Consider the following 24,806-nt stretch of genomic DNA (forward strand, 5'->3'; position numbering starts at 1 on the left):
AAAAGCTTTGTTAATAAGCACTGAATTTTCCTTTCCTCAGTAGATAAAAGGAATGTTTTCACTATAGGTGTGCCTACATTGAAATATTTTAACATGGTGGTGTGGGGAGGGGAAAGGGAGAGGAGGAAGAGTCCCCCTCCAGCACCACACAGAGCCCCCCTCCCTGCTCCACAGTAGAGGGAGGGGTGGAGTGCCCCCTCTAGGGCTGGGCAGTATCACCCAGAACCCCCCTCTCCAGCCCACAGTGGTGGGGTGGGGAGAGAGGGAAGAGTCCCCCTCTGGGGCTGTGCAGCACAGCACAGAGCTCCCCTCCCTGTGCCACAGTGGTGGGGGAGAGGGAGGAGGAGGAAGGGGAAGAGTCCCCCTCTGGGGCCAGGCAGTGAAGCTGTGTGCCTGGATTGCTCCCAGCTGTCAGGGAGCTGCTGTGGCAGGCAGGGCTTTCCCTGCTCTACCTTCTCCCCCACCACAGGGGTCTGGCCATGCCTCTGTCTGGCCACACTCCCTCTTCCCCCACCCTCTGAACCCTGAAGACCAAGGTTGGCATTTAAACCCTTCCTCGGGCATACTCAGGCCTGCCCAGACCTGGCCATGCCTCCCCGTTCCCTCCCACCCACTGCATCTTTCTGTGGAAGGGAAGGGGGCGCTGCTCTAGCAGCATGCATGTACCTGTGTTTCTGGAATGACAAATGAATGTCTGTCCACTTGCAAATCAGTTCAATCTCTGCAGGTTAGACTAACCTGAAAAGATTGAATCAATTCAGGCTCCAGCTTTTTGAATGTCTGTCCCTAGCCCTTGAACCTGCTCAAAAGTCCTCTGGATGCTCCTAACTATTGCATAAGAAAGACCAAAGAACATGGCTACTGGACTTCATTAATGGTTTACATGTAACAGATAGTGTTTTTTCCATATTCTTCTTGCTTAGGAAAGTTGTCAAAAAGTTTCAATTTAAGCAAAACCCATAGTGCATATTACTTTGTTATTAAATGAAAACTATAAAAGGAAGATGACAAGAAAAAGGGGTGAATCACTTGGAGAATCTTAAGAATCCTGTAATGCAGTCATATTTACTCTTCAAACATATTTACTCCTCAAATAGTAGCATTGCTATGTCAAATATGTTTTTCCAGTCAGGCTTCCAAATATTTAAAAACAGAAATAACAATAGTAAGTAGTTTGTATATGTGTTATTTTTAGAGAGAGATTATTATTTTTGTTTCTATTTCTAAATATCTAGAAGCCCTGCTTGAAAGGTACCCTCTGTATGTTAAGTAAGACTCCAGAGAGAATAGTGCAAAGAGCTGTCAGTTCTATGGAAAGCAGGCAATACCTGGAATCCAGAAAAGGATGCAGGAATTTAAAGTGAATTTAATCATTTTAGAGAAGTTTTCAAGCAGCAGCAGAGTGTGCACAGCATAGACCAAGAGAATAACAACAGTACAGAAATTTTTCATATAAACAATGGCTACCTTTATTGCAGATCTTGAATTGGACTAAAAGCAAATGGGACATTCATTTACTCTTTTAAACTGGACATCGATGCACAAGTGTGTGTGGGGCTAGAGGCACAAAGCAAGCAGCTCAATTTGTTAGGCTTCTGGGACTTCAGCATGAAAATGAAGCTGTATGTCTCTACAATGGAGAAACAATGCTCAAAGACAATAGCTGTATGGCAGAGCCAAGGTCATTTGAGATTCTCAACCCAGATATATACAAAGTATAGAGCAATGTGCTACATATTTTCCAAATCCCAGAAGGGAGGTCTTTAGCGGGTACTGATTTAGCCTTGGTACCCAGGAAAATCACAGACAGGCAACACAGGAAGTGGAGACAACTGAGCCTCAAATGACACAGCCAAAATTAATGTACCTAAGGACTTTGTTACACAATACGTATGCCACATGCTAACTGCACTTACAACACTAACATCCAAGCATGAAGCATACAAGAAGTAAAGCATGTGCTAAGTGCCTTTGTAGCATAGTAAAGTTAGGTCTTTTCCAGTGAGGAGTATCTCCAGATCCTATTACCTCACATGTCTGGCTTACATGGGACTGTTCCAGGGAGGTAATAGGCTCAGGAGACTCCAGCACAATTTTGGGTGGGGGGTGTGGAGGTTGGAGCCCAACAAAGCTCTTTGTTGGGTTCCCAGCCTCCTTATCATACCCGGCACTTGAACTGCCAGTGCTCAAGTGCAGTGTGAAGGGAACCTGCAAAGCCCACCACCACACCAGAATATCCTGATCATATTACCTCGCTGGAACAGACCCATATATTACCACCCTAGCTCAACACATGTTGGGTAATAGGCTCTGGTGCTGTAAGGTGGCTGGAAGTCTAACAATTAGCTGTTTGTCAGGCTCCCAGGCCTCCCACTGCACCAGATCTTTGCTGGTTCAAGACTGATGGGGTTCAGGGGTTGGGAGCAACAATGGCACAGTGCAGGAGCTGATCCCAGCCCCTGCACTACACTGAAACCTTGAACTAGCTTCCATGTAATGCGGAGGCTGAGTCCAGCTCCTGTACTATGCTAGTGTTGTTCCCAGCCTTGGAGTCACATCAGTCTTGAACCCTGTGTGATGTGGGAGCTGCAACTAGCTTCATACCATGCTGGTATTGCTCTCAGTCCCCACACTACCAGTCGGTGCCTTGAAGCCATTCTGGGGGAGCTAGGGCTGAGACTAAAAATCAGGTGATTTTCCATCTCATCCCTGGGATGACACTAGAGCCATTTCAGGACTCCAGTGGAGTACTACAATCTACAGATCATAGTAAGCACTAACATGCAACTGCTCATGAAACTTTCTAAGTCACGTTAATGGTTTACTACAATCTATATATAACATGTGCTAAGTGGAACATGTAATAAGGCCTAGACTACCTGACAAGTGTGGTGCTGGTAGCTCCAGGGAGATCAATAGGTTCATGTGACAATGTAGGACACCAAAGAGACTGAGTGCACATTACCAGGTAGTTATAAGTATTTCAAATGCCATATTTTATACATGTGGAGTAATCATTATTTTTAATGTTATGTTTGATTGGAAATGGAAGATGTGGGGAACTTTTCTGTCATGAGCCATCTGGAGCTGTAGTGCTGCGCAGCAGCTCATATGGTCTAGAGCTAACCAGTTGGAGGTGAGATACTGAATAAAGCAGACTTCTGTCAGATCATTGGCTCTGAGTGATTACTAAACATGTATATCCCCTTCCTCCTCTATTGTCCCTCTATAGGCATACAGCTTTACCCACAAATTTATTTCTATATTGAAATAATAGAGAAAAAAAAAAACAGTCACCATGAGTGAACTACGCTACACTGGAGTTTCTTTCAGTATAATTGCATGTAAACCAGGGACTTCACCTAGTATGACCATGTCAGTCAGGGATCACGCTTCTTCCACCCCTGGCTGATAGAGCTGTGTTGTAGGAGTCTGTAGTGAAGACAGTGATACCAGCAAAAGTCTTCTGGAGGAGCTAATGGATTTGCTAGCAAAACAGTGCCTTTGCTGTTATAACTTACATTTTCTAGGCAAGGGGAATAAGTTACATACTTTTGTTGAAATACCTACATCGAGAATAGGGCCTCTAATGTCATTGCAACAGCAGCAGCAGCAACAGTAACAACAAATCAAAATGACATTATTATGCTGACAGAGCACAGGGTGTTGACTGTGGGGAGTCTGTTGATGGTTCTCATCTTGTGGGTTGTCTGTCGGCTATTGTAAGCTTCTCTGAGTCTTTCTGGATAGATTAGGATATAGACAACAGCAACAACCAAACCTTCCATTATGGATCAGACACTAGGACCTCATCCTGTAAATTGTTCTGTGTGAGTGAACCCTTCTGTTCCCACTACAGCCCAGGACAATCCTCCCTAAATTCTTCAGGTCAAAAACCCTTTTTGTGATGTACTTGAGCAGCACCAATATGATATACTGGAGCCCTTGGGAGATAAGCTATTTCAGTGCAAGAAACCAAATGGATATTAATAACACTATCATCTCTAAAATCCACACAGTAAATACTTTGTGGCATGGACCAGCTTCTTAAAAGGACTAGCAAACTTTGAGCACCTGTTGGGGCATTGTGAAAGTAAAACAACAGATGTTATTTGTAATGTTCTTGTAAAAGCAGATAGGCTGCTGGTGTGCTGAGACCACCGCCTATCACACTGACCTGCACTCTCTGTTTCTTTATATGGGCCTATTTGTTTGTTTTCTTGTGTTCCCCCCATGTGGTTATATCAGTCCCATTTGTCTTGTTTTATATTTCAATTGTAAGCTCTTAACATGGGGGTAAAACAGGTGACTAAGATTGAATACCAAGGTATACGTCTACCAGGTATGTGCTCTGAGCATTATGTTGCATGATGCCAATGATGCCTACAGGAGGTATAAGAGAAGTTTCCTATTGAGTGGGAAACCAAAGTGCTTGATTCTGAAGTACTCAAGAAAGCAAAACTACCAATAACAATCCTCAAGGAGAGGATTGTCCCCCGCTTGATCGCTTACACTGGGTTGATGGCAGATGCATTCAGAACTTCTGAACAGAAAACTTGTGTATGTTCCAAGTCCAGGTACCAGCCAAGACTCAGATTCAAAGATGATTACAAGAAGGACAGGAGGGTTGTCAACATTAGCATAAGAAGTTGGAAAAGATATTAGGAGCAAAAAGCATAGGTCTGGAAGGGATCTCCCGAGTCTCTGAGTCCAGTTCCTGCTGTCTCAGGCACCATTTCATGTAAGGCTTTTCTTAAACTTAACAAGTTTAAGAAACTTAACAAGCTCAACATTAAATGTATTTCCCTTCCCTGAGCTCTTCCAGAATATTTATTTGGTATTTTAGTTCCTTACATCATTAGCACTACAATTTATTGAACTACTGGACAGACAATCTGTTAGAGACCTAAGGACAGTTAATAGCTCAGTAAAGAGACAGAGTCATGTCAGCTTTAAGTAACACAAAAGGATGGTGGTTGTTGCCGGGATTCTTGGTGCCCTCCATGATGCTAACAGCTTGCATCAAGGAACTAGGGAGGCTGAAAGAATGTGGGTTGAATAAGGAAGAAGTGAATTACAGCAAAGAGGGAAGCTTAGCAGGCTTCAAGGTTTGTAAAGTCTTTTGCTTCATCTTCTGGTCCTGTGCCTTATGTCTGCGTTACCTGCAGAATACCTGCAGTCTGTCATTCCAGAATTCAGTGTTATAGCCAGTTGTGATGCTGCTAGGGACATAATATATAAACTGTTCTGCTACTTATTCCATCATCTTTCAAGATGTATATGCAGTGCCTACTACATAGGTTCCTTTGTCTCCAAAGTGCACCAAGGGATGGTGTTATTACAAATACTAAATACATAATGTTATTAGCATCTTCTTTTGATAATTTTTTATAACAAGGAGTGCAAGTCAAGCATCTGCTCACACACCATCCAGCTAGACCTACCCCTTCTGAAGAAATAGCCTTGTTAATTATACTAGGAAGTTAGGTGCAATTATTCCTAGTAAACAAGGATGCAGTCAAAGAGCAGGCAGTTTGGAGCAGGTTTGTTCCATGTCCAATGTGTGTTTATCCATTCTTCTCCTTCTAGCTCTCAACTCCTGCGCAACTGGTGGTTTTCTAAACATCATCTGTGTTTTTCTCGTATACTAGTCTATTTGAAATACTGCAACTTAAAAGAACAGATGTTTCTATGTGTGACCTCGCTCTCACTTATTTGTCCTGTCTCAACACAAGCATTAGATTCCACTGTTTCTGTTCTTTTGATCTGGACCGACAAGAAAGGCCAGATCAGTGCTTTAATTTATTCCTCTTAGAGCCTCCAGCAGACTGCTAAATGTAGCTAAATGCCACTGGAATCATTGTTGCCTCTCAGCTCCCCAGCTGCATTACAGAGCAGTCAAGCTGTACGTGGGTGGGAGGTAAATCTGGTTCTGACCTTTTGCTTCTCTCAGGCCAGGTGAAGACAGTACACTTTTTTCTGGTTTAAGTGATCCGAAACTGGTCTGTACCTATAACAAAACAGAAGTTTGGGGCAAGTAAACTGCTTTAAAAAATGATGGATCCAGGTCTAAGATAGTATCAGACTTACTCAATCTAGGTTAGATGGGTCTATCGAACATCAGTGCCACGTCTGCTTGCGAATCAAGGTAACTTGTCTGTCGGTGTCCCAGTTGCCTGTATAGGGTCCCTGCTAGCTTCACATTGCAGGGAGCTGTGGCTTGGCTGCTCCAGCTGAGTGCCTAGCCATTCCCATCCCCAAGCTTTGTTGGTTAGCCACAGGCAGGACAGACAGGGAGGCTGGGGTTCACAAGCTGCAACGGGGAGGTGATGCCAGCAGTGCAACCTGCATTCCCAGCCAGGTTGGTGGGACACAGAATATTGCCCCCCTGTCCTGAGCACCAGGACCCTGTGCTGAAGCAGCTCCAGGAAGGGCTTGCAGGATTTCCATCCTCAGAGCCAGTGCTGAATTCCAGCTGAAGTTACTTCTCTGCAGCAGCAAGGGGATTGCTGCTCCCCACCTTCCCGGGAACCAGAGTCTGCACATGCAGAGAAATGGCTTCATCTGGGAATTAGGTGCTGGGTCCAGGGGGGAATCCTACAAGCCCTTCTGGAGACTCTCCAGCTCAGAGTCATGGGGCTCAGGAAAGGGGAGGAACACTGTGCCCTGCCAGCCCAGCTGGGAATGCGGGTTTAGCTGCTGACACTGCCTCCCACCACCAGCTCAAGAGCAAACCCCATCTCTGTCCTGCTTAGGGTGGACTCCCATGCCCCCACGTCACCCACTACAAAGCCCAGGGACCCGCATGCTAGCAAGGCGGAGCGAGCACACCTTCTGCCTGCCTGCAGCTGCCAACTGCCTGATAGTTGACAGGGGTGTGGGGGGAGGTATGTGCCTGACAGCCAATCAGGAATGGCGCAGCCACACAGTTGCAGTGAGCTGCCTCTGACAAGCTCCGGCATGCTGGGAGAACTGCGGGAATGCCTCGGCCAGTGCAGGCATCTGCTTGCCTGCCTCCTCCAGCCGAAGGGCAGATGTGCATTACAGTTGATCCTGATGCAATCTATGCAGCTTAGAGAAACCTGCGTAGATTGGATTGATTCCACCTTGTGCTTTTTGAATGTCTGTACATCAGGCACTCTGAGGCTAGCAACACAAGATAGACATAAACTTTTTTAGGGCTAATTTTGAGCCATTACTATCACTCTGCTTCTTTCGACAGAAGATAATATCCTTAAGATTAGGACAAGAGGGAAATGGGGAAAGAACCTAATTAAGTAGAGGGTAACTGGAGATGTTATCTATAGATGGAGCAAGACAGAAGATACGAAATGTGGTAGCCAGTGAATGGTAGCAGGAATGCACACCCAGAGCCACCCAAGAAGATGATGTAATAGAAGCAGATAAGAGATAAAAACTAAGCACCCGGTTAAGTACTAAGTGTTTTCCACAATTTGGATCTAACTCCTAGATCCTAGCTTTGACAAAAGGCTATGTTCAGTTGCAATATTTTTTATTGGAGTAATAAGGTAGATTTTATAAGCAGTCAGGAGCCCGAAAGCCATTTATTACCATAATGTTAGAAATGATTTCTAGTGTAATTACTAAAATATGGACCTTAAACTCTTATCTAAATTTTAGGAATTGACTAGGTCACGCAATTTTTGAAAAATCACATCATCATTGCTCATTAACAGGTCTACATGAATTTAAATCTCCTTCAAGATTTATTTTCTCCTTCTCTGAAGAAAAGTAACTTTACTGACATATTAATGACCTAACTGTGAATAGAATATCCCATTTTGTTTGAAGGATAGTTCCCTTGATCCATTAAATAAATACTATGTGTGGAAAAAGGGGAGTTAGATTGATATGCAAGAGCTGCAATCACTGAGTACAGATTTATGGTTTAAGGGAGTAAAGGGACGTAATATGACTGTGAAAAGATAAATGAAACAATGGTTGTGGGCATTAAATCCTGCAGTATTGGATAACATTGTCTATTTGTGTTTAGAGCATACAGTTTTTAGTGTAAATGAACTCACATAAATAAATATGCAGTTTTCAAGTTTGATGCCCAAATTTACCTTTTTTCCCAAGTTACTGACTCATGAATTTGTTGTATTCCAGTCTAAATTGGGTATTCTCACTTCATGCTAGTACCCAGTATCTTGTAGCAATAGCTGTATTCATTGCTGTGCGCATTTCTCATTATCTTGGCAGTTTTATTTTGCAGAAAGTGTTTTTGTGCTCATTCTTAATTACCAACCTGATAGGCTCAGGACAAAGGGATCATGAGCAGAGCCTCATGAACTTGGAGGAACTCGTTTACAAGAGTTTGAAATGCATCTTTGGCAAGCAGCTCGACACAGTCCTAATTTAAAAGACTCTGAGGCTTATGTGCTGATGATTTGTGCTAGTAAAGTGTTATAATTGGATTATTGAAGTATTAGGTAAATTCAGTCGGATTTACTGTTTGAAGTGGAAATATAAAAAATGCAAGTATGATACTAGTGCTTTGTCATACCTTTTAGGAAAATATTCCAGTATTGCAGCAACAATACATCTGCTTCCAAATATTTAGACATTCCTGTATATAACCTTACATTGTATGAGAGGACAATTCTGTAAAATTTATTACCCTTTCTAGCTCCTATTTTATGATAACCACTGGCTCTATTATTTGTTATTGGCAATATTTTTACCCAAATAATTATCAAATACTGCACACCCTGTAATACTTAGTTTACAAAAAAATAATAAAAAAGCTATTTCTGGAGTTAGCGACAACAAAACCCAGAGTGATTTAGACTAAAATAGAAGAGTCTAAGATTTAAAATGTTGACTTGAAACCTTGATTTATTTCTAAGTCACCTTTATATTCCAGATTTAAATCCCATTATGAATGAAATTCTATCTTCTGTTTTAAATTTGCTTACTTCCATTGTCTTAATTCTGTATGTCTATAAGCTTTTTTCCAGGTCAGTGACAAGAACCAAGTTATAGCTTTATTCTAACTCTTTTGGCCTATTAAATATTTAAATATTTTATGCAAAGTAGAAGAACTTCAGTAGGAAATATTGGGCACATCTACACGTGTCACTATGGTGATGTTGTTACTGCACTGTGATTTAGTACTTCCAAAAGGAAGTACTAAATCACGGAACAGTAATAGCCCATACTGTGCCATATGCATGGAGCATGGTTATTTTTAGCAGCTACTTCGCCATAGTGGTGTGCTATACCAGGGGAGTACGTCTCTACAGCAAATTAGCTGCTGGTCACATGTAGATGCCTGCAGATACTATGTCACTGCAGTGCTTTGCCACAGCAACATAGCGTCAGTTGTAAACACGCCCATTAATAGAGATTAGTGACAGAAAGCCCTATAAACTAGAGATTAGGACATGATTATGAATAGTGGGACATGGGGGTTGAACTCCTATTCCAAACTAGACACAGAAGATAATTGAAATTGTGTTTCCATATCTTGGGATGAGGAGGTTGGAAATATTACTCTCTCCAGACTGTATTTTTATGAGGATTATTTGAGTCAGAATATTCTGAGAGTACCTAATGGATTCACCTCATAGGTAAGATGGGGTCATCCCCAGCCCCACATCCACTTTGAGACTACTACTGGGACTTCGATGCTGCTTGTAAGTTTAAGGGAAAAATTAAGTGCCTAAGAAGCATCTTAGAAAAATTATATTAGAAGAAGAATTACTACAACTTTTCTGTACTAATTGCCTATGTGCACACTCTTACCCAGTAACAGTAGGAGATCCAGGACTGCAGCAAGAGAGGGGCAACTCCTCCACTAGGCTTGTGATGAGCATGTGCAATGAGCTCTGAGCTCACTTACTGGTCACCATGGGCTCTTGCTAGATCTTCATGTGAGACTGAGCTTTGAGCTCACCAGCTGATCTAGGCAGGATCTCCCTGAAGCCCCAGTTTTCACATGACTTTGAACCGTGGGAGGAGAACACTGCTACTATTTGCCCTTCCTCTCCCTTGTCCTTCCTGCTGAATTCAACAGCAGGGGAAAGAATGAAACAAGTGATGGCTGCAGTGCTTAGATCGGGGGTTGGCAACATGTTGGGGCAGACCGCCAAAAAGACCTGCAACCTTGACTTGCAAGATGTTGGTGTGCCAGGGGTGGATGGCAGGAGAGCCACAAGAGGTCTGATCTTTGTTGTGGTAACTCAGCCCCAGACCTTTTCCTGCTGTATGCTCAGAGGCACACATGCTAAGCAAAATGCCTTCTTGTGCCACACACTGGCAAATGTGCCAGGAGTTGCTTACCCCTGGCTTAGTCCATGGGTGCCAGAGCCCTGCAAAAGTTCTGAGCCAAGAGCTCCTGTTTGGCAGAACCAAAGGGGGTGCAACCACACCACTGCACACCCTCTAAATCCACCCTGCCCCAGCAACCCACACCACCCACCAACCCACAGTAGCTTGAGCCTCTTTTACTTACCCTGGGGAAAGAGTCTGCATATGGGCAATTGCCACTGAACAGCTGAGACAGTACTTTATCTTGATGATATTTTTCACTTTGCCATTGCCACATGACCCTCTCCTCCTCTCTGCCTCATCAGACTAGGAGAGATTTGCCTAGAAGTTGAGTCTATTTAAAATTCTTGTATATATTTTTGCTCTGCCTATGGGAAGCTTTATGTCAGGTGTGGTTTGGTGACAGATTTCAGCTCCACATTTTGTGTATGTGAGCCCTTATTTATCACATGATAACATGGTGACAGCAATGCATAGTTCGTGGGACTGAAAAGCTTGATTGGTGGAATCTTAATTTTGCTGGATTTTTGGTGAGGATGGTCTACTACTTGCAGATTGTTTAGAATTCAGCAACAGCTCATGACTTTGAGTTTCCAGGATCTTATTCATCCCATTTTGAATTTTTTACATGAGCTTTTTGTTAGATGCTGGATTGAGGTAGAGTTATATACTTTACCGATGGCACCAATGGGTGTTTATGCTGATGGTAATTTAGAAGTTTTGTGCTGATGGTTATTTAGAAGTTTTGCCATTTTGTATGAAGCCAGCAAGTGATTAAGCTTTCCCTGTAGTGACCCAAATGGAGCAGGCTTTCTCTGAAATGGAATGGTATGGAGCAGGCTTTCTCTGAAATCCTCCACATGTTTAAAAGCCACCTAGACACCTTTTTTTTCAGACCAAACATAAGTGCACAGCTTCAGGCAGCTTAAAAAATGGCCAATCAGGTGTAACATTGAACCCTCATTGCATGAGGAGTCAGATGAAGACATTTCAAAATGGATCCTCTTGTAACTTCTATCTGCAATGCTTCCTAGCCTGTCATGTTTTCAGAAAAGGAGCAAAGAGAGTTCAGTTTGGGGGGTTTTCAGCCCCTACTGGAAAGTGGTGCAGGTGTATTGGAGCTCCGCGGGGGGGAGGCAATTCACCCACACCACCCTCCAGCACTGGCTGGGGAACCCCTAAAATAAGATCTCTCTGCTCCCTTTCCACCCCCCTGCCCTCATTCTGAAAACTTTGCAGCTACGCAGGGACTAGGGGCCATTGCTAGGGGAAACCTGCTGCAGGCTCCCAGCAAGCAGCTAGATTCTCCTCCCACCTGGAACCAACAATGAACTTCTATTTGGTTTGGGGAATAGTTGCAACTCAGAAAACTTTCTGCATAGACTTCTCAGTTACAGTGGGAAGCTACACTTTTGTCTTCACTCTAAATGACTCCCCCTATTATACTTATAATCTTTGTTTTCACCCTTCAGTTAATTTTGTTGAAGTTGGTTTGGTTTCACTTAGAAAACAATACATTTTCTGATGCTTGTTGACCACCTCAAGCACTTTTTGAAAACGGAGGTACTATTTTATATACATTTAAAATCTGGCAATACCAAAGAATTTAAGTTGTTCTTCATGCAGTTTCTGCCTGTGAGAAAGATACATCCAGTTTTACAACATAATTATTGGCCTGTTAATGTAAATAAGTGGTGAAGGAGTTTAGAGAATACATTTTTGAAGCTGTCTAGTAACTTCTATTACCCATAGCTATAGTTTAATTATTCATGTCACTATTATGGCTAATTTTAATAGCTATTATAGAGCTATAATATTCATTATCAGGTTTTCAAGCACATTAGGTGTCTTAGAATGTTTTTAAATGTATCATAGCAGTTTTATATTATTGCTATACTTTAACAGAAAACATCAAGTGCAGAGATGATTTGTGACATTGTTAAGTTGTGTGCATGCAAGAGTAAAACAAGGCCAAGCTGGCCAAAATTGCTTTCCAGTGAACAGGAATTACTAAGGCAAGCAAAGGTATTGAAGACCTGTCCATTTCTTAAAGGAAATTTTGTGATATGAGTATTTAATAGTCACAAGGAAAAAGATCTCTTGTAGCTTAAAGTGCTTTGTTTTCTGATAACCTGAAGTCATTTTGATTCTATCTGTTTTAACTGTTGAAGCCAACAGTTAGAAAGAGAGCTGATAAATTATTTGTTGTTGCTGAATGACTCTAATATAAGGTGGTTAAAGTATTTTAAATGCATATAAAAGATGATCCATGGTAACAGAGGGGTTATTATGTCAACAGAGTGTAAAGGGAGCAAGGCAAACAATGAAATGCCACTAAAAACATAAACTTTGCAAACCAGTGCAAAGAAGTAGCAGAGTCAGAGAGCAGAGTCCTACACTAGCATAATTTACTTAAATCCAGAATAGAATTATCCTTGGGAAAATTGGGTAAAGCTACCCTGCTGTAAGTTTCATATGTTCAGAGCTATCCCAGTATAGCCATTTGCTAAAAGACAGCTGGTACTTGTTCCCATGCCACTTATTAGCAAGGCACTACAATAACTCCTACTGGGGACAGCTGTACTGAAATACCTGGTCTGCTTTAGATACAGATGTCAGTTACACAAAACTGATAGAAATTAAAAGAGAGGAGCAAGGTTTATTGTGGGTGATAACTTTTATTGGATCAACTGAATGGTTAGGATAGGCTTAGACAAGATTTTGAATGTGCAACATTCTTCCAGCTAAGGGAAGAATTGGGCACAGCTATGAAAAAAAAATTAATATGAAGGGCTGTGCAATGGGAGAAGACAGAAATTCCCAGGAGTAGCAAACTAACAATTATGAGAAGAAAAGAAACCTTGGTTAGTGGGAGATCAAAACTTTTCAAAATGAAAGATGGGCATTAACACCTGTACTATTAAGAAAGATTTTCATGTATCAGGTAGATTACAGTATTTCATAAAGTCAATATGAGTTTCCATTGGACAGCCTTGACCTAGTATACAGCGATCATAGACTTAGTGTAACAGGATCTACTGTGTTGTAACTCTCACAAATATATTGAGACTAACTTCTTAATTTTGGCCTCTGTTGTAGGGGACTTGAAAAAAGTTCTAGCATTCGTGCCATTTTTGGAAAGCAAACTGAAACGGAGAGTTGTATGTTGCATGCACTCTGGTGCATGATGCACTAAACTATAAAGCTGAAAGCCCTGAGCCCAACATCTAAGAAAGAACTTATATGCATAAGGTAGGATTTATGTCATTTGAGGGTTCAAAATCTAAAATTGTAGCCCCCAGAAAACCCACCTGGCCTCTACTTAACTTTGGCACCTAACTCTTGGGGTACCTCCCTGTTGACCTTAAAGGCTAGGTACAGACATTCAAATGGCCCAAGGAAGACTCAGTCTAAATTATGTGGTTTTCTAAAGGTGGCCTAAGTTAGATCAGTAGTAAATAGAGCACATTTTTGCCCTTTGGTGAGGGGTGCACACAGACTGCCAGCACTGGCCTAGACCAGCAGGTAGGGGGCACTCCTGCATGCCTCCCAGCATGCCTCATGGGCTCCCTATCTCCTGGTGACTGCCAGGTGCAGCCAAGCACACTCGCTACCCAAGATTGGCTGCCAGGCATGGGCAAACATGCCTCCAACCTCCTGACATGATACCATGGACCTTCCCCAATGCCCAGCCCTGGTCTTTCAGAGAACCGCCAGATCAAGTGCCCTTCATCATGACTTGCTTGTGTCTCTGCACTCCCGCCTGCCTGCACCCTTCCATATCATCCCAGTGCCCAAGAAGAGAGACCCAGGAGCTATGGTGTGTCCTGCTTGTCACCCTGTGCAACTCTTGCCAGAGTCTGTGGGACATCACATGTGCCCATCTGTATTTGACCTGGCAGCTGGTTGCCATGGTACACATGTGCCAGACATCCCAAACAGGGCTACCTAGCATATCCTGCACCCATCAAGTGGGGCCTGCTGGGCGTGCAGAACAGCCAAGCACGGGCTGAGTACTAACACACCTCTTTTGCAGCCCCTGCAAGGGATGGTTAGCAGGGGCTGCAAAGGAGGCTCGGATTCTGGAGGACAGCAGTTTAACTTGAACTGATAGGGGATCTGCTACCAAAGTTTGATGTAATGGTCTAACCTAAATCTATCAGATTTGAGTGCATATTGAACCAAGTGTACCTGGTTCAGCCATTTTTAGACCAGTGTATGTGCACTGAGCTTCTGTAGGGTTATGGTTTTAAATGGATTTCTGATCACTTAGACCATTTTATGTGTAATATCTGTATCTGTGTATCTGTATCAGGCCAAATGTTTTCTAGGTGCATAGACTCCTTTTTCTGGGCATATCCAGAAGTGCCCGGTCTGAGCAGCCCAGTGTGTTCTTATAGTTCAATTTAATTATGATCCAGAAATTAGTATTTTTCCATGAGGGGCCTGAACTGGTAGACATGCTCTGAAAGTATTTAACATATCCAACAAGATCAGGATCCCAACAAAATATATTTGTGGCTTCATTCTTTAAAATTCAGACAGAGGAAAATGAGGCAGTACTCATCTTTTATGCAGTAACATAATGGTTAGAGCCCTCCTCCAGAAAGTGGAAAATCTTGGTTCAATTCTCTTCTCAGTCTCACGGGGTTCAAACCCACATCTCATCTCACTTCGGAGATTACCCCAACAGGACTATAGAGACTATTTGGATGGGAGCACTCTCCACTCCTGCTGATGGTATACCACCATGCAAAAAGAAATGCAGGGTTCAGTGGGCTAGAGAGTGCACTAAGTGGGGTATGTATCTGTAGCCTAGAAGTTAGGGCAGTTACCAGAGACAGAGGAGTCCTGGGTTCCACTTCCTGTTCCCACAGGTTTTCATGCATTTTTCATTAAAGCAGATATTGAGATATTGTTTAAAATTGAGCAGAGCCTAGGGGTGACAAAGTGTTGCTGTCTTGAATTCTGTGCTGCATGGTGGCATAACTTCAACACCCTGTGTTGTCCCAGATTGTAAGCTCTTTGGGATAGGGACTTTCTCAGTGTGTGTCTGTATATTGCCACATATTGCAATAAGAACCAAGTCTTCTTTAAGAAGCTGAGGTGCAACTAACAATTTAGGTGCCCTGGAAAAAGATGTTGTCAAGAAAGGAAGGGGCATGTGGGGTAGTGTAAAGTGCACTGAGTGCCAGAGAGCAGAAGTGCACCGTCCTGTGGGATACCGCTGACATACCTTTAAATCAGCACCCAGGAAAGGTGCCCTGATTGTTACTACTAAGAGTAAACCTGCAGCTGGTATCAAAGTTATCTTATTCACTATAAATTTGTAAGAATTGGAAAGGCTGTACTTGGTGTAAGCAGGAAGAGTTAAAAAATCAGAAGACAAACAGGAAACCCCAATTTAATCCTTTTACAGAAATATAATTGGACAAATCATGTAATTTTTAAACTTTGGAAGATTGGTAATATTGTCTATTGGCATTTCCTACTGATCCCTGACATTTGCATTGGCTCTTAATGATTCTTGATTCTTTTTCAAATGATAGAAGCCATTAGGTCCATAGACTGCACGCTAGTGTAAAATAAGTGTCCTACCAGAGGGAACAATGGGAAGCAATATGTAAAATAAATGTCTAGGATCCTTCATCGTACCTTGTAGGAATTCTTGTTGTCTGTAGTTTCACTCACTTTGGTGCAAATTTTCATGCTAACAATGCTTGGCTGGTTTAATTTTTTTTAAGGCACCGTAAAACATTATTTGAAAAAGTTATTACTCATGCACAGCAGTCAATTTTTAATAACTTCACGTTGTATTTATGCCCTTATTTTAGAAGACACACACAGAATGTCTGGTCCACATTATGGGCTAATGGTCTGCAAAAGTTCTTATGCAGTTGTTTTTGAATTAAGTATGTACTAAATAAAAGTCCTGTTTCTATTAATCCAAACCATTAAAAAAGAAATAAAAACATCCATTCTTTGGATGAAACATTTAGTGTTTAATTTTAGCCTGGGGCCAGTTTTCATAGAAAAATTAGAACCCCCTGAAGCAGTGGCTTAGTATGTAAAAAGTGTCAAAATTTAACTACAGTAAAGTTAGAGTCCATTATAGTACTGTAAGTATAGTTTGGTCACACAGAATTTAATTGCTACTCAAAATATTCTGCAAAATCTCTTAAATGTGTTTAAAGTTATCTGGAATTTGCTGTAAAAGGCACATGAAAGACATTTTCCTTGGCACAATAAAGCATAGACAGAGAACAGTAAAACAGCCTGAGAAAATTGCTGTATACCTCTCCCTTTCATTTGAATAAATTTGATAATAGATTTAAGTGTTTGGAAATGAAGAAGCTGGAAGCATGTAGATACCACTCAAATTGGTTATTAAAAGATTAGAGGATCTTAAAATTGTTAGGATATCAGGATCAGACAATCTACATATAGAAAAACCGAAGGAAGTAAGAAAAGAAATTGGAGCACCTTTATGAAAAATCTAGATTCTTGAAGACTGGTGAACATAACTTTTGGCATACGCTGTAGAGAATGTTCTAGATAATATTTTAAAGACTTAAATGAAAGGTACACTGGGAGAAGTATCGCCTGATTAAGGAAAGCAAATCTAATTTTAGGAGAAAAAAGTCCTCATGTCAGACAAATGTACTAGAATCCTTTATCATTATTTCTGCCAGGATAGACAAGGCAATACAACAGACATCCTATACTTAAATTTTCAGAAATCATTTGACAAGGTTCCCTAGGAGAGGTTAATGCTAAGATGTAGAGCCACAGAATAAGTGGAAAGTTGGTTTAATGGATTTAAAATTGGCTAAAAAACATAAAACAAAGAATAGCACACTAGTAATCAGTGGACCCTTTACCAAATAGAGAGGTTACTGGTTAGATATTGCAGAGATGATTCTAGGTCCATGGGTATTTATATAAAAAATTATAGGGTACATATGTATTACTGAAAGCAAGTTTTCAAATTTTGCTGATTGCACTAAATTGTTGAGTATGGCAATTAATGCCAACAATGCTTTTCAAATTCCATAGAGGTAAGATCATTTTCTTATTGGTGTTTAAAAATATTATGAAGGCTGTCCTGTGCACATCAAAATTAGAACAATGAATGCCAGTGCAAAAAATACACAGGAAGTATATTAATTTTAGTAGGAAATGCATTGCATATCATGTCTTCTTGGATGATCAGGCCATTGAAGTTTGAGAATTGTTCAGCTGAAAAGAAGCATTACAGACAGAACATTTGAAACATGTGATCATTTTCAGATAAAGTTCATTATATTTATGTCACCTTAGTATAACAGTCTTTAAGAATTGTTCTTTTCAAAGGAAGCTGAGAAAAATACACATTTTTTTGGTTTGGTACCTGACCAAAAATATTGCAAAAACCCTCTGGTCACTCTGAATCAAAATATATCATTTTGGGTCATCTTAGAATGTTTAATTTGATCCAAATAGAAGTATTTTGTTTCACTTGTAGGTCATTGCATCTATTTGTTTAACTTGTAACTGAGGCAATTTTTTAAATGTTATAAAGTCATTTGGAAGCGTAATGTCAAAAAGTTTCATTTGGAAAATGTTCAAGCAGCTCCAAATCAAAAACATTTCATTCTGAAAAATGTTCATGCAATGTTGTGATACTTTCAGAATTCTTCTTCCTGGTTTGGTGGTACTGCTCCCCAAAAGTAGTCACCAAATTCAACCTGAATTCATTAATAGTTTCAGTCCATCTGAAAGGCCACAATTTTAGTATTTTTTACATTCATTAAAAAGAAAATAAATAATCCAACTCTACTCTGGGGAAACATTTCACCTCAAAAAAGAAGAAGCATCAAGAGATACATCAACATCGAGAAACTTGGACACCAAAGAGTTTTAGATTCAATTTTTTTCTGCAAAGAAGGATCTAAGAAAAAATAATCTCTGAGATAAACTGCCTTGCTTTGAAGTACTGGTTGAACCACTTCATGGCTGCTGCATGTCTTAGTGAAGGGCATATCATATACTCACTCATTACAGTCATATGCATTTTGATTCAAAATCCCACTCCTCTGCTTTTAATTTAGATAACATTGTAGGTTTGAAGAACATCTAAAATGCCTGGGGATTCCTAAACAAACCTTTATTTCAATCACCCTCAAGGATATACTGAAAAAGAGGTGTATCTGAAAGAAATTATAAATTAAGAGAACCAATTCACAAAAGTGCCTAGGGACAATTCGGGTGTATGGTTATTGATAACCTAGAGAAAATATAAAAGTGGGTTTTTTTCAACTTTTTTAGACTCCCCTTCCCCTCACCCCCGCCCCCTGCCTCCAATACGTCCATCCTGCCAACTGTTCTCTGAAAAGAACACAAAAGTTAATTCCTGGAACAAATTGTTTCTACAAATCATTTATACAAAATCTACATTTTAACCTTGAATACAGCAAATACACTAAAAACAACCTGTCATTTTGCCAACTTGCCTTCAACAATGGCAGAGTACCAAAACCAAGATATACAGAGGAGAAAAGCATAAAGGTTTAGGAATATTTCCTTAACTGATAAGGTAGGAATGAAAAATGAGATTAGGAACACACTTGAAACAGAGACTTGGAGAAGGATATATTTCCTACGTAAGCTTTTCCAGGGAAAAGATTGAAAGAAGTGTCTTGGATATATGTAGAAACTGTCCTGTTCAGGTGAATACCTAAGTTGGTTTCAGTGGGACAACTCAAAACGAGTAACAGTAAATGAGTAAGAATGAAAGGAATACTAGAAAAATAGGGTACAAATAGACCTCTAGAGCCCTCTGCTCAAAATGACAAGATCCCTGTCTAAACCATCCTACCTAAGTGTTTGTCCGACTGCACTTAAAAACACTGCGTGATAGAGATGCCACAACCTCCCTAAGTAATCTTTACAGTGTTTAATCATTGGATCGCTAGAACGTTTTTCCCAGTATCTAACTTAAACCTCCCCTGTTGCGTTCCAAGACAATTACTTCCTATTCTATAGACTCAGAACAGTTGATTGCCATCTTCTTTCTAAGAGTGCTTTTTATACTTGAAGACTGTTATCAAATCCACCTCAGTCTTTTTTCCTCCAGAAAAAACAACCCCACTTCTTCCAATCTATCCTTGAATGGTTTGTTGAATTCCCCTTTTTAAAGTGGGATGACCAAATCTGGGCACAGTTCCCCAGGTGAAGCCTCGGCAGTGCTGAATAGACTGGAAGTAATTTTCTGTGACTTGCACATGACACTCTTGTTAATATACCCCAGTATGTTGTTATCTTTTTTTTTAAAACATCAACACATTGCTGATTCATATTCAGCTTGTGTTTCACTATAAACCCCAGGTCTTTTTCTACAGTACTCCAATCTAGCCAGCCACTTCCCTGTTTATATTTGTACCTTTCCTCCCCTATATTTAGTACTTTACACCTGGCTTACATTAGATTCCCATCTGCATTCAGTAAGGATCTACACTTTCCTTAGCCTTCCTCTAACTTCAGACATACAGACAGACAGCAGCATAGCATTGCAGCCAGGTACCCAGGATACAGGGAGAAGTGGAGACTTCTGGTTGTCTCTGTGATTGTAATTATTATAGTGTGGCTGCCAGTAGCAGTCACATCTTTTTGCTCCCCCCCACCCAAGTCCGCACCCAGGGTGGCTGCACCATTTGTCCATCCCTAGTTATATTACTGCTTATAGAAAGCTTTTTGTGTTGCTTCTTATGTCCCTTGCTAGTTGTATCTCATTTTCTTCCCCGGCCCTCCTGATTTTCCCTCTACATACTTAGAAATATGGGGTGAAGTCAGAAGTGACAATTTTTCATCGCATCTGGGCACAGAAAGCTGTTTATTTCACCCCCTGCCCACTTTCCCAGCCCCCACCTCCATGGTTGCCCCACCCAGCCCCAGCACCTGGTTCTTTTTTTTTTTTTTTAAAGCCCTGCACTCACCAGTTCCTGCCCAGTAGGAATGGGGGGACGATCCCCACTGCCCTGCACTGCCCCACACTAGGTGGATGACTCTGCCATGAACCCCCAGAAGGCCTGAAGGCCGCTGCAGCACCCAGTGAGTGCAGGGCTTTTTTTTTTTTTTTTTTAGAACTGCAATGCTGGGGCCGGGTGGGGCAGCCATGGGGGGTGCTGGGAGAGTGGACAGGGGATGGGGGCTCATGAAAGAGCCCCCCACACAGCACAGGGCAGTGGGGGCCAGCAGGGATCACTCCCCCACCTGGCAGGAGCTGGTGAGTGCAGGGCTTTTTTAAAACAAAGAAGAAACAGGAGTTGGGCTAGGTGGGGCAGCCATGGGGGGCACTCATGGGGGCTAGAACAGCAGGCAGGGGATGGGGCTTGGTGGGGATACCCCCATGGTCCCTTCCCCCTCGTCCAGCCCCCCCCGCCCCCACTTACCAGCACGGTCCTGCTGGGACTGCCTGAATCTCTGAAACTCTCCAAATCCTTTCCTAATCAATTCTGAGAGCTTTCAGTCAATTTGGACCTTTTTATTGGTCTCCTGATTCAATTCATATTTGGAGATTCAGCTGCCAAATCAGGCCGAATCTCCTCTAAATTGAATCAGCACTCAAAGCTTCGCACAGCCCTACTGCTCAGTCATTTAGTACTTGCATACAGAAGTACTGTAAATGACTGCAGTAACTAGCATTAATGCACAATAGCATCCCAGCAAGGTTTCTTGGTGACACTGATGGTAAAGTAGCTTGTTACTACTGTACAGTAGCATTGCATGCTTCGTGCTGCATGATGCTCTTGTGCAGTGTAATAAGACACTGCACAGTCAGCATCTCATGCAGATGCAACCTGAGCCAGTTGGCAGATGGATGCCTCCATCTCCCACAGAAGAGAATTACCAATCACCACCATTCTCTTTCTTTTGGGAGTGGTGACTTCAAACATCCCAAACTTTGGGGTATGTACTTTCTTCCTTTTCACCGATGGATTAGGCTTCTTCTCTCTTGATATACATATTTGTTACTGTGATTCCTGAGGGTTCAGGAATAGATTACAATCTGCTGCTGGAGGTGTCTGGCCACTATCTATTACCTTCTTGAGCATTCAGTTCTTCTTTAATTCCTGATGCTTTTTCTTTGTGGTTTTCTTTGATGACTTTGGAGGTGGTCTTACACATTGTGTCAATGAAGCTCTCATGTTTGCAGATGCCTCTCAGCCTGCCATCTCCTTCTGCAGCAATGTCACATGAAGAAATCTATCAGCACGTATCTCTCACACTGGGACCATTTCATAGATTCATAGATTGTAGAGTTGGAAGGGACCACAATGGATCATTGTGTCCGACCCCCTGCCCCTGGCAGGAAAGAGGACTGAGGTCAGATGACCCCAGCCAGGTGACTATCTAGCCTCCTCTTGAAGACCTCCAAGCTAGGTGATAGCACCACCTCTCTTCGAAACCCATTCCAGATCCTGGCCACCCTTACTGTGAAAAATTTCTTCCTAATATCTAACCTAAATCCACTCTCAACTAGTTTATACCCGTTATTCCTAGTCACTCCCAGAGGCGCCTTAGTAAACAGTGCTTCTGCTATTCCCTGTTGACCTCCCCTAATAAATTTCTAGGCGGCCACAAGAGCTCCCCTCAGCCGTCTCTTGTGAAGGCTGAAGAGATTCAGCTCTCTCAACTTCCCCCTGTAGGGTCTATCACGAAGGCCACTAATCACGTGAGTGGCCCTCCTCTGGACCCTCTCCAGATTCTCCGTGTCCCTCTTGAAGTGTGGCGCCCAAAACTGGACACAGTACTCCAACTGCAGCCTGACCAGTGCTGCATAGAGGGGGAGCATCACCTCCTTTGTTCTATTAGTCATGCACCTGCTAACGCACAAAAGGTGTGATTGGCCTTGTTGATGGCCTCGTTACACTGCTGGCTCATGTTCATCTTGGAGTCAATTATGACTCCAAGATCCCTCTCTGCCACTGAGCTGCTGAGAAGGACACTCCCCAACCTATAGGTGTGCTGGGGGTTCCTCCTTCCCAGGTGGAGTACCTTACATTTATCTTTATTAAATTGCATCCTATTTCTCTCTACCCATTGATCCAACCTGTCCAGGTCAGCTTGAACCTGCTCCCTGCCCTCCGGTGTACTAACTTTGCCCCATAACTTTGTATCATCAGCGAACTTGGAGTGGGTGCTCTCCACGCCCTCATCCAAATCACTGATGAAGATATTAAATAATATCAGTCTGAGGACCAAACCCTGTGGGACCCCACTGCCCACCTCCCTCCCAGAGGCATTCCTCACAAAATTGGACCAGTACATCTGGTCAGAGGCTCCATCTGAGGGTCAGAAGCCCCATCTGGTTAGAGTTTGCACTGATAATGATTTTGCCATAATGCTATTGTTCAACCATTATAGTGCCTCTTTAGGCAAAAGAATCCTTTTTTCTTTACACTTCTGACAATTTGGATTTAACATAAAGAAAACAGGTACTTACTCCCTTGTAGATTTAGATCAATTCGATCAATTCTATAAGGCACATTTCAGAGCAACATACAAAAAGTTTGGACCAATAATATGCTATTTGCTGTACTTGTATGTCTTTGCTATGATTTGATGGTAAGCAAAATAGGCCAGGTCATGTTGATACTTCTTAGTGCACTTGGAAGTAATTTTGGATAATTAAAACATTTGAAATCATGTAACTGTAAACTACAGCATTGTGGGAAGCAGATGGTTCACAATCAAAGACAAAAGGAGGTAAAAGGTAAGAATTACCATAATTAATGTTAAATAAAAGCACCAGGTAACAGGGAAACTGAGTATAAGTCCTTAGTAGCACATGGAAGCATCTTATCCCAAAGCAACAAACATAAATTCCTAGGACAGAATTTAGTTGATTCTCAACAAAAAAATAAATGAAATGCCTCATAATAACTTGGAAAATACATAGAGTTATATGAATTGGTCTATGAACATCGTGTTTGTCCTAAGATTCTAGCATAGTGGTTCTCAACCTTTTTGAACACAGGGCACACCTCATTGGACTTGAGGCATCCCTCCATAACTTTTGTGATTTGAGTGGCACCCAATTTCAAAAACTAGTGTATACATTATAATGCTTACTTCCTTTCCTTACACACTGCTTATATCCTCAGACCTCTTGACACCTCTTTAAGGATCTTGTGGTTCTCCCAGGTGCCATAGCACCCTTGTTGAGAATTACTGTTGTGGGCAAGCTGCATTATCTAGAGTTATTACAAATGTCAATGGGAATTTCACACATAAAGATGTTAGAATTTAGTCTGATTTTTAGGTAAAAGATCTATGAATATAGGGATTATTTCACGCATCTAGTTTATTATTTGTTCACTTTAGGGCAACTTTGGGCTTCACAATCATGGGATTAAGTCCTTTGATAGACTTTAGTAGAAGGAACTTCACCGTCCAAATGACTACTAACACTTGGCATTAAAAGTGTGCCATTCCCTTGATGGGTCGACATCAGGGATGTTGATCTAATTCTAGAAGGTAGTAAATACCTGTTTTCTTTATGTTAAATCCAAATTGTCAGCAGTGTCAACCTGATTGCCTTTTACGATCAGGTCACAAAAGCATTGGATGCAGGTGTCGCCGTGGATGTAGTCTTTCTGGACTTCAGCAAGGCCTTTGACACTGTCGACCACCCCATCCTCATTAAAAAACTAGGCGACTGTGGCATTGATGCCTACACAGTCAGATGGATTGCAAATTGGCTGAAGGGTCGTATTCAGAGGGTGGTGGTGGATGGGTCATATTTGACCTGGGGGGAAGTGGGCAGCAGAGTTCCCCAGGGCTCAGTCCTTGGGCCCGCAATGTTCACTTTCTTTATCAGCGATTTGGACGACGGGGTGAAAAGCAACCTGTTCAAATTTGCTGATGATACCAAAATTTGGGGTGAGGTGGGAATGCTAGTAGGGAGGGAAAGACTGCAGCAAGACCTGGATAGGTTGCAGGGGTGGGCTAACAAAAACAGGATGTGTTTCAATACTGACAAGTGTAGGGTGCTGCACTTGGGCAGCAGTAACCAGCAGCACACTTATAAGATGGGAAACTCCCTTCTTGAGAGCACAGAGGCAGAAAGGGATCTTGCAGTCATCACTGACTCCAAGATGAACATGGGCCGACAATGCAAGGTCATGGTCGGCAGGGCTAACCGGACTCTATCATGCATCCACAGGTGCATCTCAAGTAGGGCCAAGGAGGTGATCCTCCCCCTCTATATGACACTGGTCAGGCCGCAGCTGGAGTACTGTGTCCAGTTCTGGGCACCCCACTTTAAAAGGGCTGCGGACAACATTGAGAGGGTCCAGAGGAGGGCCACCCGCATGATCCGGGGACAGCAGGGCAGACCCTACAATGAGAGGCTACGGGACCTGAACCTGTTCAGCCTTCACAAGAGAAGGCTGAGGGGGGACCTAGTGACCATCTATAAACTCACTAGGGGGGACCAGAAGGGTTTGGGGGAGACCTTGTTTCCCCTAGTG

This window comes from Alligator mississippiensis, chromosome 4, assembly GCF_030867095.1.
Source record: "Alligator mississippiensis isolate rAllMis1 chromosome 4, rAllMis1, whole genome shotgun sequence".
Classification (NCBI taxonomy): domain Eukaryota; kingdom Metazoa; phylum Chordata; order Crocodylia; family Alligatoridae; genus Alligator; species Alligator mississippiensis.